Source organism: Marmota monax, unplaced genomic scaffold (assembly GCF_021218885.2).
Source record: "Marmota monax isolate L192 unplaced genomic scaffold, Marmota_monax_Labrador192_F-V1.1 WCK01_AAM20220418_F8-fsc00192, whole genome shotgun sequence".
Lineage (NCBI taxonomy): Eukaryota > Metazoa > Chordata > Mammalia > Rodentia > Sciuridae > Marmota > Marmota monax.
Window position 1 is genome coordinate 3,040,995 of NW_026693786.1, and position 17,493 is coordinate 3,058,487.

At 37.7% G+C, this 17,493-nt stretch overlaps 1 protein-coding gene across 4 annotated transcripts in view; it reads left to right on the forward strand.

The window, feature by feature from the left end:
- Positions 1-17,493, forward strand: part of Atp7a (ATPase copper transporting alpha) — a 148,070-nt gene that overhangs the window by 16,711 nt on the left and 113,866 nt on the right. For 2 of the 4 annotated variants that reach the window (XM_058584912.1, XM_058584911.1), the window contains one exon: positions 8,336-8,412. The exons of the other annotated variants lie outside the window; for them this stretch is intronic. The gene's annotated coding sequence lies outside the window, so the exon portion shown is untranslated. The remainder of the gene's footprint in view (positions 1-8,335; positions 8,413-17,493) is intronic. 4 annotated transcript variants of the gene reach the window in all.

Here is a 17,493-nt window from a genome sequence, read left to right on the forward strand (position 1 = left end):
GCCAACATGAGTCAAGTACTGGTATATATGGGATTTGTGGTATAAATCTATATGGTACTTTTTTGGTTTGGCTGATTAAATAGTACTAATGAAGCCAGGATTGTAGACCTCATCGCTGTAGGAGTGACTTGTCCTTTGCAGTCATTAGCTATACCTCTAAGCCTGCAACCATAGTTTTCTTTTTGTTTTTTAAAAATTTTTTATTCTAATTTGTTATATATGATGGCAGAATGCATTACAATTCATATTACACATATAGAGCACAATTTTTCATTATCTCGTTGTATACAAACTATATTCACACTCTTTTAAAAAATTTTTTGGTTCTTTTTGGTTATATATGACAGCAGAATCCATTTTGATATAATTATACAAGCATTGAATATATCTTATTCTAGTTAGGATCCTACTCTTTTTAATTTTTTTAAATATTTATTTTTTAGTTGTACTTGGACACAATACCTTTATTTTATTTATTTATTTTTATGTGGTGCTGAGGATCAAACCCAGGGCCTTATACATGGTAGGCAAGTGCTCTACCGCTGAGCCACAACCCCAGCCTCTAGGATCCCATTCTGTGGATGTTCATGTTGGTGGAATTTACTATGATGTTTTCATATATGTACATAGGGAAATTATGTCAGATTCATTCCACTATCTTTCCTTTTCCTATTACCCCTCCCTTCCCTCCATTCCCATGGTCCAATCTATTGAACTTCTATTTTTCTCCTCATCCCCCTTATTGTGGATTAGTTTCCACATATCAGAGAAAACATTCAACCTTTTGCTTTTTGGGACTGGATTATTTCACTTAGTGTGATAGTTTCCAGATCCATCCATTTGCTGGCAAATGTCATAAAGTCACTCATTATGACTGAGTAATACTCCATTGTGTATATATACCATATTTTATTTATGTACTCATCTGTTGATGAATACATAAATAAATAAATACATAAATAAATAAATACATAAATAAAACCAGGTTGGTTTTATAGTTTAGCTATCGTGGATTGAACTATTATAAATGTTGATGTACAAGTAACAATAACCATTGGTGAGGATGTGGGGAATAAGTTACACTCATACATTGCTGGTGGGACTAAAAATTGGTGCAGCCACTCTGGAAAGCAGTATAGAAATTCATCAGAAAATCATAATTTTCTGAATGCAATGTGTTGATTAAGAGGAGGGCTAGCACAGAGTAAAAATAGCTCAGCAAAAACTGCCCTCAGTATCATGTCCTTGTCCTCTTTTTAAAAGATTTTTAGTTGTAGATGGACATAATATCTTTATTCATTTATTTTTATGTGGTGCTGAGGATCTAACCCAGTACCTCACACTTGCAAGGCAAGTGCTCTGTCACTGAGCTACAGCCTCAGCACATGCCCTTGTCCTCTTGATAGGAGGGTTTTTAATATCTAGGCTTTCAAGCACACATACACAGTTTAATTCTATTACTTATCAATGGAGATTATACTTAGAAATACTTGTTGCCTGCTCATAATGTCTGTGTAGTTTCAATTCTAGGTCCCTTTTTGCCTTCATGTCTTCTTGTTCTGGAACTTTGTGGTCTCAGGGAACTTAGAGAAAAGCTTGGCTCATTGTTCTCATTTGCAGAAAGCAATAATACTTTTTCTTCATTGCCATAAAACAATCTCAACAGTTGTCTCTAGAGTGACAATTCTGCAATTTTGGAACTGAAACAAAACAACTCTTTTGGATTTATTAGGCTCTTCTATATTGACTAGAAACGTTTAAGGTGATACTCTGGGAATCCCATGAAATTGAGCCTCCAGCATGTTTATATAAATCTTTAGTACCTTTTATTGAGTAGCACTAAGAAATGAGGCATTTTGTACAAGTGATTTTTTTCCAAAAAACTAAAATATATAAACTTTAAATTTTAACATTCATAGATCTTGAAGGGGATCTGATGCAGGAGTCCTCCAAAAGTATCCTTGAAATGCATTTACTTTTTCCAAAATAAAAATACTTTTTATTTCTGACTAGAACATTGATAAATTCCTAGTGTAAAAACAAAATCCAGACAGTATATAAATATCTCTCCTTTCTAGGATCTATATGTTTCTTTACAGCATTTGTTACAACTTGACCTTATATATTTCCTTTTCTTCCTTCCTTCCTTTCTTTTCTTTCTTTTTATATGTGTCTTGCTGTGTTGCCTAGGGAAGCCTTGAATTTGTAATCCTTCTGCCTCAGCCTCCCAATAACTGGGATTACAGCCATGTGCCACTGCACCCCACTGTAGGTTTCTTTGCTTATTGTCCGTCTCCCATTCTAAGAATGTAGGCTCCATGGAAGCAGAGACTGTGTCTATCTTCTTCACTGCTGTATCATTAACACCTAGAATGGTACCTTAAACATAGAAAGACGTCAATAAATATTTACTTGCTAAATGAATAAAAAAAGTAAAAACCACCCTCTCTGCTGCCATCTGGGGTTAGCCACTGTTAAAATTCTGGTATAAATTGTAAAAGTATTTTTCTCACATAATATATTCTCATGTGTACATAAATGTATTAGAATTTTTTTTCTGCGGTACTAGGGATTTAACTCAGGGCCTCACATATACTAGACAAGCCATTTACCTCTGAGCTATATCCCCAGCTTGTCATGTATGTAAATATACGGAATATTTTTTAAGATCCTTTTTAGTTGTTTATAGACTTTTATTTATTTCTATATGTGGTGCTGAGAATCGAACCCAGTGCCTCACACATGCTAGATAAGTGCTCTACCACTGAGCCACAACCTCAGCCCTAGAATATTTTTATAAAAATAGGACTGCAGTACATTTTCTTTGTAGCCTGCCCATCCTGCTCTCCTCCTCTCCCCCGCGGCCCTCTCTCCCTCTCTCTTTACCTAACTCATCACAGATATCATCTGGTGTCATTAAGTGTACAACTGTGTATTTTTAATAAAGACTGTACAATTTATTTTTTATGTTTTTTTTAAAGAGAGGAGAGAGAGAGAGTTTTTAATATTTATTTTTCAGTTTTCGGTGAACACAACATCTTTATTTTATTTATATGTGGTGCTGAGGATCGAACCCAGCACCCCACGCATGCCAGGCAAGCGCGTTACTGCTTGAGCCACATCCCCAGCCCCAAGACTGGACAATTTAGATTACTAATTTTATGTCAGTATTTAGTTTAGTTCCAGGTTTTCAATAATATGGACAACATTGTGATAAGCATCCTTAATCACACATCTCAGTATTATTGCAATTTTCCCCTCCTTTTATATATTCTTAGACATGGAAATTTTTGGATACATAGTGTGTGTGTGTGTGTGTAATTTTTAGTTATGCATGAGAGTAGAAAATATTTTGGCAGATTATACATACATAAAATATAACTTATTCTATTAGGTTCCCACTTTTGTAGTCATACATAATATGAAGTTACTCTGGTCATGTATACAAATACAAGGCTATGGAAGTTATGACCAATTAATGCTACTTTCCTTCCTATTCCCCTCCCCTCTTCCCTCCTTCTGTTACCCACTGTTCAGTCCAATCTATTTCTATTATTCCCCTCCCCAACTTCCCCTGTTTGTGGTTAGCATCCACAAATCAGAGAGAACATTCAGCCTTTAGTTCTTTGAGATTGGCTTATTTCACTTAGTATGATATTCTTCAGTTCTATCCATTTACCAGCAAATGCCATAATTTCATTCTCCTTTATGGCTGAGTAATATTCCATTGTATATATAAGTGTGTGTGTGTGTGTGTGTGTGTGTATTTGATACTGAGAATTGAAACCAGGGGTGGTTAACCACTGAACAACATCACCAGCCCTTTTTTATACTTTATTTAGTGACAGGGTCTCGCTGAGTTGCTAAGTGCCTCTCTAAGTTGCTGAGGCTGATGATCCTTATCCTTCTGCCTCAGCCTCTGGAGCTGCTGGGATTACAGGTGTGGCCACCGTGCCCAGCAGTATGTATATTTTAAGGATATAGTAAGCAGCTTTCCATTACTGTGGTGAAATACTTGAAACGGTCAACTTGTAAGATGAAAGGATAGTTTGGCTCACAGTTTTGGAGATTTTGTTTGTTTGGTACTGGGGATTGGACCCAAGGACTCTTTACCACTGAGCTACATCCCAGCCCTTTTTATTTTTTTGGCATTGGGAATTGAAATCAGGGGCACTTGGCCACTGAGCCACATCCCCAGTCCTATTTTGTATTTTATTTAGAGACAGGGTCTCATCGAGTTGCTTAGGGCCTTGCTAAGTTGCTGAGGCTGGCTTTGAACTTGTGATCTTCCTGCCTCGGCCTCCTAAGTCACTGGGATTACAGGTGAGTGCCATAGCACACAGATCCAATCCTTTAAAAATAAGTTTCTTAATTTTTTTTAAGTTGTGGAAGTTTTAGTCCATTACTAAAATTGATTATTCTATAACTTATTCTATTATAAAATTAATTGACCCCCATTGCTTTGGGCCTATATTTGACAGAGGACATGATGATGGTGGGGCAGGTAGCAACGGAAGCCTGTTCACTTCACTTCTGGGTGTGAAAAAGAGGCAGGGTCAGGGCCCCGCTGTTGTCTTCTAGGGCCCACACCAAATGACTTAAGACCTCCTGCTGGTACCACAGATAGAACCAAGGGGTGCTTAACCACTGAGCAATATCTTCAGCCCCTTTTTATTTTTTATTTTGAGACAACGTCTAATTAGGTTGCTTAGGGCCTCACTAAGTTGCTTAGGCTGGCTCTGAACTTGTGATCCTCCTGCCTCATCTTCCCAAGTCACTGGGATTACAGGTGTGTGCCACCACACCCAGCCTGGGCCCTATTTCTTACAGTTTTCACTACCTTCTAGTAGTGCCAAACTGAGGATTAAGCCTTTTAACACATGAGTCTGGGGAAGGGGGCATTTCATCCAAACCATAGCAAAGGGTTTTGATGAATTTGGCCAAATTGTCTTTTGGAAACCTTGTAGTTTTTAGTTTATATTGCCATCAACAGTGTATCAGAGTTCATTCACCCAAAACTATTTTGATATTAATCACTTGTATAAAAGACTTTTAAAATATAGTATTGTTTTTAGTGCTTTAATGCGTTTCTAAGCAGAATCCCAATGGCTGATTTAATTATGACCCTTATATATGAAAGACCTCACATGTATTTACCTTATTGCTACATGTCTTTTGAGTTTAGAGTATACTTATCTCTACCATTGCCTCCATTGGGCAGAGAAGTTTTATCTTTAGCTGGAAATGTCAGCAGGAGATATACGTTTCTTTGCATCTTAGTTTCCTAATTAGAATGTTTATGTATATTCCTATAACAAACATTGTTAGGGTATAATTCATATTTTTTGCAGTAGTGAATATTGAATCCAGGGCCTCATATGTGTTAGGTTAGTGCTCTATCGCTGAACTACATTCCTAGTCCTTTTCAGTTTTATTTGGGATAGGTCTTATTAAATTACTCATGCTGGAGCATGCTACAGGGACACTGCTACATCAATGTTCATAGCAGCATAATTCACAATAGCAAGACTGTGGAACCAACCTAGATGCCCTTCAATAGATGAATGGATAAAAAAAATGTGGCATTTATACACAATGGAGTATTACTCTGCATTAAAAAATGACAAAATCATAGAATTTACAGGGAAATGGATGGCATTAGAGCAGATTATGCTAAGTGAAGCTAGCCAATCCCTAAAAAACAAATGCCAAATGTCTTCTTTGATATAAGGAGAGTAACTAAGAACAGAGTAGGGTCGAAGAGCATGAGAAGAAGATTAACATTAAACAGGGATGAGAGGTGGGAGGGAAAGGGAGAGAGAAGGGAAATTGCATGGAAATGGAAGGAGACCCTCAGAGTTATACAAAAGTACATACAAGAGGAAGTGAGGGGAAAGGGAAAAATAATACAAGGGGGACAAATGAATGTCAGTAGAGGGGGCAGAGAGAGAAGAGGGGAGGTGAGGGGAGGGGAGGGGGGATAGTAGAGGATAGGAAAGGCAGCAGAACACAACAGACACTAGTATGGCAATATGTAAATCAATGGATGTGTAACTGATGTGATTCTGCAATCTGTATATGGGGTAAAAATGGGAGTTCATAACCCACTTGAATCAAAGTGTGAAATACGATATATCAAGAACTATGTAATGTTTTGAACAGCCAACAATAAAAAATTAAAAAATAAATTACTCATGCTGGCCTTAAACTTGTGATCCTCCTGCCTCAGGCTCTCAGGTAGCTGAGATCATAGGCGTGTACCTCCATGCCCATTATTAGAGTACTATTAATATGTAGAACAGCTGCATTATTGTCTAAATAAACTTATGAAGACTGATCTGTTAGCCTAGCCATCATACATAACATTCTTTCTATAATAAAGTATAGCCAGACGTGATGGCGCATACCTGTAATCCCAGCAGCTTGGGAGGCCGAAGCAGGAGGATTGTGTGTTCAAAGCCAGACTCACAACTTAGGAAGACCCTAAGCAATTTAGCAAGACCTGTCTTTAAATAAAATATGAAAAGTAGGCTGGGGATATAGCTCAGTTGGTAGAGTGCTTGCCCCACATGCACAAAGCCCTGGCAACAACAACAACAACAAAAAGTGCTGGAGATGTGGTTTGGTGGTTAAGCTCCCTTGGATTCCATCCATAGTACCAAAAATAATAAATTTTAAAAAGAAAGAAAGTATAGTTTATCATCAAAATTAATTGAGAAAAAACTGTTCAAGGAACCCATTTTAAAATTGAAGATATTCATTCAATAAATATGTATTGAGGACTTATCATGTGTTATGGTTTGGATCCTTTTTTTATAAGGATAAAATTTATTTATTTATTTTTATGTGGTGCTGAGGATCGAACCCAGGACCTTGCATGTGCTAGGTGAGGGCTCTACCGCTAAGCCACAAACCCAGCCCTGATTTGGATTTAAATGTCCCTGCTGATTGTGGTGGTTCACACCTGTAATCTCAGCAGCTGGGGTGGCTGAGGCAGGAGAACTGTGAGTTCAGATCCAGCCTCAGCAATTTAGCAAGATCCAATTTAGCAAGGTCCTAAGAAACTTAGAGAGAACCTATCTCTAAAAAAAAAAAATATGGTAAAAAAGGGCTGGGGATGCGGTTCAGTGGTGAAGTACCCCTGGGTTCCATCCCTGGTACAAAAAACAAACAAACAAAAAGTCCTCCAAAGATCATATGTTGAAGGCTTGGTTTTTAGCTGATGGTGCTATTGAGAGGTAGTAAAATCTTTAGTAGGTGGGGCCTAATTGGAGGAAGTACGTCATTGGGGTCATACTTTGAAGGGTATATTGGGATCCTGGCCCATTTCTCTCTTTGTTTCCCAGCTGCCATAAGGGGAGCAGCCTCCTCCACTACATATTCCCTACCCTGATGCTGCCTGGCCACAGGCCCAAAGGTGACTGGGCCAAGTAACCTTGGACTGAAACCTCTGAATCTGTGAGCTCACAATAAACTTTTCTTCCGTATAGGTTACTAATCTCAGGTATATTGTTACAATGATGGAAAGCTGACAAACACAATGTGTGTGCAGAGAGATGTGCTAGTGATGCAGTATATTTTTTTCGATAATGAAGGGTCAAGATACCCCTAACCTTTACATATTATTTTTGGTCAGGGCAGGACAACCGGTTGCATTTGTAACCCAGGGAGGAAATATTTCTGGAATGTGTTTCTTTATGCTAGGCAAAGAACTGGGGGATTCTATAGAACTTGAGGGGGCAGGATTGAATGACTAGCTGCCCAGAAGTGGTAGAGGATATAAATGTAGAAAATGGTAAGGAAGTGGGAGAGTTGAAAAGTATATGTTTGTTTTAGATTAAGGGGAAAAGAGGATATTGTTTGTCTTCTCAGGATGAGTGAGAATGAATGTGTCTGTCACTACAGTGCCATGTATTGATGTATTAATCTTTGCCTATATCTGTACAAAGCTGACCTTTGAGTGTTCTCTCTATGCTTGAGAACAGTACCATAATGCTGCTGCTATATATCCAGATAATCTCTTGAACCTACCCCCTTCCTAATTCCAGCTCTACCCTCCCCCCTTCCTAATTCCAGGGGAGCTGATCACTACTTGAGTTAAGCATGTCATCTTTTGCCTGAACTGTTCTTTCCAGACAACATCAAAAGTAGGGGAAAGAGCATACCTTTTGGAGTCTCATAGATCTATGTTAAGAGTCAGATTTTACCATTCATTAAATTCTTGACATTAGGCAAAGGAGCCCTCATTACTTCTCTGAACTTGAATTTCAGCTTTTCTAAAAAGGACAGTTTCATGTGATTATTACAATTAAAGTTTTTTTTTTTTTTGAGACAGGGTCTCACAAGATTACCCAGGCTGACCTTGAACTTGTGATCCTCCTGCCTCAGCTTCCACAGTAACTGGGATTATAGGTATGCATCACCATGCCTAGCCAGCATTAAAATGTTTTAAAATGCCTGGTATATGATAGGAACTAAGTATGTCTTAATTCCTTTAATTCTCCTTCCCTTCACCCATATTTTCACTCATAGCCACAGTCATTTTCTGTTTTATTTTTATTGTGGTTCTGAAGATTGAACTCATGGCTTCACCCATCCTAAGCAGAGGCTCTACCATTGAGCTATACCTCCAGCCCTTATCTTCTATTTTTAAAATCTGCGTTTGAAAAAGTAACATTTTTTCTGGTACTAAAGATTTAACCTAAGGGTACTCTATCACTGAGCTATACTCCAATTTAATTTTAATTTTTATTTATTTATTTTAGGTAGATTAGAACATGTCAAATGTATTTATTTACTTCGATATTATAGGTGAAGTTCATGAAATGCTTTGATGAAAGTCACTGAAATCACAAAAATGTCACAAATAACTTTCAGAGTCTGAGAGAACAGCTCACCAACATGTAATATGTCAAAACTATGAGAAATACAACAATCTGGTGTAAGGAAATGCCTGATAATTCTGATAACAGCACAATTATGATACATTGTCAGTTTAATAGACTTCACTATTGCCATGGTCACTAAATTATTCAAATTTAATATATTTCTACACACAGTATTTATTTTTATTTTGAGACAGGGTCTTGCTAAGTTGCATTGCTGAGACTGGCCTCTACCTTGCAATCCTCCTATCTCAGCCTCCCAAGTCACTGGGATTACAGGTGTGCACTACTACCTCTGGCTAAAAAGAAATCTATAAAAGTAGCATATGGGGTTAAACATGGCCACTTGACCACAAATGTTTAACTCTTGTCCTCCTCAAAACTACTGTTATGACAGTAAAGAAGGTTTATTGCTGTTTTGAGATTGCATCTTGCTGTGTTGCCCAGGCTGGCCTTGAACTCCTTGGCTCAAGTGATTCACCCACCACTGCCTCCCAAGTAGCTGGGACTACACACAGGTGCATGCCACCATGAGTGACAGGAATGAAACTATCTTTTTTTTTTTTTTTTTCTAGATGTCTCTTCTTTTTTTTAAATTTTTATTTATTTTTTAGTTTTCGGCGGACACAACATCTTTGTTAGTATGTGGTGCTGAGGATCGAACCCGGGCCGCACGCATGCCAGGCGAGCACGCTACTGCTTGAGCCACATCCCCAACCCGAAACTATCTTTCTTTTCTTTTTTTTTTTTTTTTTTTTTAAATATTTATTTATTTATTTTTAGTTTTTGGCAGGCACAACATCTTTGTTTATATGTGGTGCTGAGGATCGAACCCGGGCCGCACGCATGCCAGGCGAGCGCGCTACCGCTTGAGCCACATCCCCAGCCCTATCTTTCTTTTCTTTTCCTTTTTCTTCCCTTCTTTTCCCTTCTCTTTCTTTCTTTTTCTTTTCTTTTCTTTCTTTCCTGGGGCTTGAACCCAGAGGCACTCTTAACACTGAGTTGTATTTTTTTATTGTTTATTTTGAGACAGAGGCTTGCTAAGATGCTGAGCTGGCCTCAAACTTGTGATCTGCCTGCCTCAGCCTCCAGAGTGGCCGAAATAATAGGTATATGTCAAGATATCCAGTCCAGGTAGTGAAACTCAATTTATTTGGTACTGGGGATTGAATCTAGGGTGCTACACCACAAAGCTAGACTCTTAGCCCTTTTGAAATATTTTTTTTTGTTTTGTTTTGAGATGGGGTCTTGATAAGTTGCTGAGGGTCTCAATAAGTTGCTGAGACTGGCTTGAATTTGTGATCTTCCTATTTTAGTGCCACCATGACTGAAACTTTAGAAGGCTTAATCCTAGCCTGGTGTGATTACAAATGGCTCACATTTGTAATCCCAGCTACTCCTAGGGCTGAAGCAGGAGAGTTGCAAGCTGGAGGCCAGCCTGGGTAATTTAGCAAGACCCTATCTCAAAAAGGATGGTGGGTACTGGGTTTTGAGATCAATGCTAGAATGCTTATCTAAGCACGCTCAAGGCTCTGGTTTTTATCTCCTGTAACTGCCCCCCCCCCACATGCATGTAGACTTAAACTTGCAAGGACAAAGAGAGAACAAGAGAGGAACATCAGATTAGGAATATTTTTTTAATATTTATTTTTTAGTTATAGTTTTATTTAATTAATTAATTTATTTATTTTTAAGTAGTGCTGAGGATCGAACCTAGGGCCTCTCACATGCTAGGTGAGTGCTCTACTGCTGAGCTACAACCCCAGCCCCAGATTAGGAATAATTTTAACACATTACTGGAAGCTGGTAAGAGGGGGAAGCTTTCTGCAGAGGGAGATATCAATAAGTACTGAGTTCTTTAATATCACATCACCCAGGAGAGGCTTGGCACTTGAAGCTAAATGGTTCTTCCTGAAAGGCAAAGAGGAGACCAAAGACTGAAAATAAGGGAAAGGTTTTAAAAACTGAACAAAGGACTTGGACTGCTTAGGTCTCTTCCCATTCCTGCTGTACATCCCCTATCTTGCCCTCCAAGGAAAGAGACCAGAAGTAGTCCCTGGACTAAGTGAATCTGAAAGGCAGGGGGCAAAGTGCAGGGCACTGAAGCAGGGAGATTCAGTGGGAGTTGCATACTGAATAGACAGCCTCTTCCTCTCACCTTGCTCCCAAATATATCAGCAAATATAACTTAGTCCTCAGGTAGGAGGTTAGAGAATATTTCTTTTGAAAACTGAATGATCCCAGAGAAAATAATTCCCCAGAGTAGACATGACAGGGTTCCACAAGAAAAAAGATAGCTAGCTGCCATTTATTCTACTGAAATACATAGTAGTTAAAAGCATGGGTTCTAGAAATAAACATTTTTTTCCCTACACTGGAATTGAACCTGGGGCCTTGCATGGCTTCTTGGGTTTGAGTTTAAACTTAGCAACTTAAAACTATTTGTGCCTCTGTGTTCCCATTTGTTGAGAGGGGGATATTTGTATTGCTTAGCTCAAAGTTGTTGTGAGGGTTAAATCAGTTAGTACCTACAAAGCACTGTTGATAGTAGAAAAGAGATTACCTAGGGATTTTCCTAGCTGCCAAAGGAATTTAGATCATTCCCCAATGGTGACCAGTAACACTTTCCACTTAGGGTGGTAGATTGAATGTGAACTGAGACTTTGATCCCACTGAAAGCACCTTTTCCCAGTCTTTTTCCCAACTCCATCTTTTAAGAACTTTGCTGAACTTTAAGACTGACTGGAACATTACGATCTTACTATTCATTTATCTAATAAATGTTTATTAAGTGCCAGTTTAATCTGCAGGAATGACAGCAGTGAACCAGCTCAATAATAAAAACTAACATTTATTGAGTTTTTTACTAAACACTTGGTTCTTTTCTGAGTACTTTATTTTTTTTCTTTTCTTTTTTTTAAAAGAGAGAGTGAGAGAAGAGAGGGAGAGAGAGAGAGAGGGAGAGAGAATTTTAATATTTATTTATTTATTTTAGTTTTCGGCGGACACAACATCTTGTTTGTATGTGGTGCTGATGATCGAACCCGGGCCGCACGCATGCCAGGCGAGCGTGCTACCGCTTGAGCCACATCCCCAGCCCCCTGAGTACTTTACATATATTGTTTAATTCTCAAAACAACCCTCTGAAACAGATGAAGTTATTATCCCTATTTTACAGATAAGGAAAGTGAGACATAGAGGTTAGGTGAATTTTCCAGTCACACAGCTAATAAACATCAGATAAGAATCAAACCCAGGCTGTCTGACCCCCACCCAGTATTGGCGATGGAACCCAGGGGTACTGTACCACTGAGTTACATTCCCAGTTCTTTTTATTTTGAGAAAGGGCCTTGCTAAGTTGTTGAGGCTGGCCTTGAATTTGTGATCCTCCTGCTTCAGCCTCCAGAGTTGCTGGGATTACAGGAGTGTGTCACTGCACCCAGCTCAGTCTGGCTTCTGAGTCTGTGTTTTTAACCATTATGCTTTTCTACTTTCATGGAGTTTATGTTGTGGAAAGGGGAGACTGACATTAACTAAGCAAAGGAAATAGATATCAAGTAGTGATGGGTGTTGTGATGAAATATAACACAAAATGTTTTAGATGGACATGATGGTGCACACCTCTAATCCCAGCTACTTCAGAAGTTGGGTCAGGAGGATTAAAAGTTCAAGGCCAGTTTGGACAACTAACAAGACCCTGTCTCAGAATAAACTAAAAAGGTCTGAGGGTATAGCTCAGTGGTAGCATGATTGCCTAGTATGCACAAGGCCTGGTTCAATCACTAGTACCAAAAAGGAAAAAAAAAAAAAAAGAGATTGTGATAGGGGGACTGGCAGAAGATAGCTTTAGGTAGGTTGTCCATATTTATGAACATCAAGTGGGATATTTTTAAAGAATTATCATAAAAGAATTGCTTGGTTTTTTTTAATATTTGTTTTTTAGTTGTAGTTGGACACAATACTTTTATTTATTCATTTATTTATTTATTTTTATGTGTTACTGAGGATCAAACCCAGGGCCTCGCATGTGCTAAGTGGCTATCACTGAGCCACAACCCCATCCTGAATTGCTTGTTTTTGCAGACTTGCAAAATATCCTTTCCATGATTTGACTCTTTTTTTCCCCTGCTCAATGCTTTATTCATTCAGATCACTCAATACAATTTCACTCTACAGGTTCTTAATCAAGTAAACGACAACCCTTAATGCTGGGCACTGCAGTCATGATTTGACTCTTAATGCTACCAACACATTGTAATATTTCTAATAAAAAACAGAAAACAGTTCTTATGCATTGATAGTTGACTGTGTTTGAGGAAACTATACTAAGCAATTTGCATAGACTATTTCACTTATAGCAATGCTATACCTATTCTTATTTTTTAGCCAGGGAAAGTTAAAACTTAAAGAGACCAAGTGGCAAAGCCAGGATTGGAACCAATATAGCCTGTTCCAGAGTTCTATCCAAGGGGGAGAAAGAATATGTTAGATAGGTTAGTAGAAATTTTCACATCACCTCTTTTATTTATTTCATTAAATACTTAACCCTTTTGTAGATTAAAGTGGTTTGTTTAAGGGAACTCTTGGTAGCATTTAAAGTGTAATTCAATGGGCTAGGGGTATGGCTCAGTGGCATTGTGCTTGCCTAGCATATGTATATACAGGGCCTTGAGTTTTGATCCCCAACACTTTAAAAAAAGGAAAGTTCGGGCTCCACTCGTCTCACCAGCTGGTGAAGTTTGAGGTTTTAGTCTCAGGGCTACAGTTTTTTTTTCCTCCCAAGCAACAGTGGGAGCAACTTTTTTGAGGGTTTGCTCACCTCCCAATGGACCCATTGCAAAAATTTAACCCAACCTCGACCCAGGAGTCTTTTCTGATGTCTGAAAATGAAGAAAATTCAGTGGACTCTCATCCAGTCAGTTCAGAAATGCTAGTAAAGAAACTTCATGACTTGACTCTGAATCCTTGTGCTAAATGCCCATTCTCTCTGCCAGAAGGTCCACCCCAACCACTGGACAGGAGTGAGAGGGTCTTACGGGAGGTCAGAAAGGGCTTTCCCAACAGGCAGCGAGGAGTCCGGACATTGTTATCTGCACGGAAAGACCGCGTGGAAAGATGGAGATATCTCCTAAGTCTTCACAAACAAGAAAGAGACAACAATCTTAAGGAAGTTCAGAGTGAATCATGAAGTGTACCATTCAAATGTACCTGCAGTTTTTGCGTATATCATGGATGGGATCCTTCTGAGAATGCTAGAATAGGGTATGGTTAGGACACAGAGTCAATATAGGCGTAAATTGTACTTGTTCTCCATGATGGTAATTTTAGGCACACTTTTCTATGCTTAGACTGCATACCAATGATTTTGAATAGCTTATGTATGAGTTCTGCGATGTCTTTATTCTTTTGCATCCTTTTTTTTTTTTTTTTTTTTTGGTGTTAGGGATCCCTTCATGCCTTAATGCCAGTAATTTATAAGGAATCTGAGCAGTTAAAATGTGCATAAATGATTTCAATATACTTTAGTTTTTCTTTTCTGTTTGACTCAAAGAAGTACCAATAGGTCTCAAGTCTTCCCGGAGATTTTAAAAGCCTGAAATCTGAAATAAAACTCAGGAACTGGAAGAGATGTAAAGAGAATATTGGATAGTTTGATTAGAGTGTAATAATTAGAGTAGATAATTAGATTTTCTGGTTTTCAAAAATTTGAGTTGCAATAAAAAGAAATTTTGATGTGCTGTTTTAATTTTCAGTAGCAAATAAATGTGTATATAGAGGAAAAAAAAAGGAAAGTTCAATTAAAGAAACCAAATAGGACTTTGTTAACCATTATGTCATATAGACAGTCATCTAAATGTGTTATTCAGTTTAAAAATGGGGACTCATATATGTGTGTGGTGTATATATACTTACATATTTAACTTCTCATTTCACTGAAATTTGATGAATATACCAGATAAAACTTACTACTGCTTGAACTTTCAGTAGACAATTTATATAAGTTAATGATAAATTTTCTGAGTGTAATACTTACACTCCTTGGACTGTTAATAGGAAAAGATGTATCTTATAGTCTGGGTAGCTCAGGATGGGAGGTAATTGCTTTCCTTTTATAAGTATCCTAAAAATTTAAATGATATAGAGAACAAAATTTTCACATAAATTTTTAAGAAGACTCAGTTTTAGTACCTTTATTTTCCTTAAAAATTTAAATTGCCTTATAAACATTAGGTGTCATATGATCCTTATAAAACAGCCTGCTAGAACTAGGCATGTCCCAGGATTCTTACAGAACTGGATTAACCAACCTGGTATTTGAACTTCTTTGAGGAATATATGTGGATTGTGAGTTTTTATGAGTTGGACACCACATGAGTTATTACCGTCTTAATTTATTTTATTAAACCTGAATACTAACGATGTAGGGGTTCCTTTGTGGATTTTCCAACTAGATCTGAATCAGTTTTTTATCCAAGGGGGAGAAAGAATATGTTAGATAGGTTAGTAGAAATTTTCACATCACCTCTTTTATTTATTTCATTAAGTAATGTACGTTTATTGGAGAAAACAAAATACAGCAAAATATTATAATAGTGCTACTAATATCAATATAACTATTTAGTCTTCCAAACTCTCCTATGCAAATATACATATGCATGTAAGATTATGTGGTGGCACATGCCTGAGGCAGAAGAATTGCAAGTTTAAGGCCAGCCTGTGCAGCTTAGCATGACCTTGTCTCAAAATAGAAAGGGCTGGGGGTGTAGCTTGAGGGTGGGACATTTGCCTAGCATGCATGAAGCTCTGAGTTAAATCCCCGGTACTGCAAAAAAAAAATAATAATAAAAAGAAGACTCATTATTTAATATAATTATTGATAGTCTTTGTATGTCAGGAAATTTAAATTTATTTATTCATATTTTTATTGGTGTATTATAGTGGTACATAATGGTGGAATTTGTTGTTAGATATTTGTATATGCACATATGGCCAATATTATTCCCTAATATTTCCTCTTTCCCTCCCTCCTTCCCTCCCTCTGATTCTTTTTCTCTACTGATCTCCGCCCCCCCCCCGCCCCGCCTTTTTTTGTGGTGCTGGGGATTCAACCCAGGGCCTTGTGCATGCAAGGCAAGCACTCTACCAACTATATCCCCAGCCCTCTCTTTGTTTTTCATGAGATCATCTACCATCTTTCTTCTCCTTTTTCCCCTTTGGCTTCCACATATGAGAGCAAACATATGACCCTTGGCTTTCTGAGTTTGGCTTATTTCACTTAACATACTCAGGTTCCAACCATTTTCCTGTAAATGACATAATTTCCATTCTTCTTTATAGTTGAATTAAAACTCCTTGTGTATATATTCATTTTCTTTATCCATCTATTGACAGATTAGGCTGTTTCCATAGTGTGGCTGTTATGTTTTTTAGTTGTCAATGGATGTTTATTTTATTTATTTATATGTGGTGCTGAGAATCAAACCCAGTGCCTTACATATGCCAGGCAAATGCTCTACCATGGAGCCACTACTCCAGCAGCCCAACTTTAGATTTTTAGGGTAAATACTGAGGAGTGGTGTAGCTAGGTCATAGTATGATCCCATTCCCACTCTTTTGAAGAACACTCATATTGATTTCCATAGTGAATGTACTAATTTACAGTTTACCAAAATTGTTAAAGTGTTCCTTTTTATCTACATCCTCTCCAGCATTTGTTATTTTTTGTGTTCTTTTTTTTATACTGAGGATTGAACCCAGAGATGTTTTACCTGTGAGCCATATCCTCAGCCCTTTGTATTTTTATTTTTCTGAGATAAGGTATCATTAAGTTGCTTAGGTCCTCCATAAGTTGGCCACGAACTGGTGATTCTCCTGCCTCAGCCTCCAAAATTACTGGGATCACAGTTGTGTTTGTATTCTTTTTTAAAAAAAAATATTTTTAGTTGTAGATGGACACAATACATTTATTTATTTATTTATCTATCCACCTACCTACCTACCTTTCTATTTATTTATTTATGTGGTACTCAGGATTGAACCCAGGACCTTATACATGCGAGGCAAGTGCTGTACCACTGAGCTACAACTCCAGTCCCATGTATTTGTATTCTTTTGTTTATTAATTTTTTTCAGTTGTAGTTGGACACAATACCTTTATTTTATTTATTTATTTTTATGTGGTGCTGACAATCGAACCCAGCACCTTGTATGTGCTAGGCGAGCTCTCTACCGTTGAGCCACAATGCCAGCCCAGTGTTTGAATTCTTTTTTTTTTCATTATTTAGAGAATACTTAGTTTCTGTAATCAAACCCACGTAGATAAGACCTTACATATTCAATACAGTGTTACCCCTGTACAAATGGAAAAAAAAATTAAGTTTAACGTTTCTAGACCAATATGGCTGTTAATTTCTGTACAATGCCAACTCAACACGGTAAACTGGGATACTTTTTCCAAAGTTGACAGCACAGCTAAAGTTTCCAAAAATTCAAATTATCTATATGTGTGTGTGTATTTATGTATATATTTATATAAAAAGACCAATAATAGTAGTATGTTCTGCATCAGCAGCAGCAACAGCGTTTCCAGGTTCTTCAGTCATCTCAA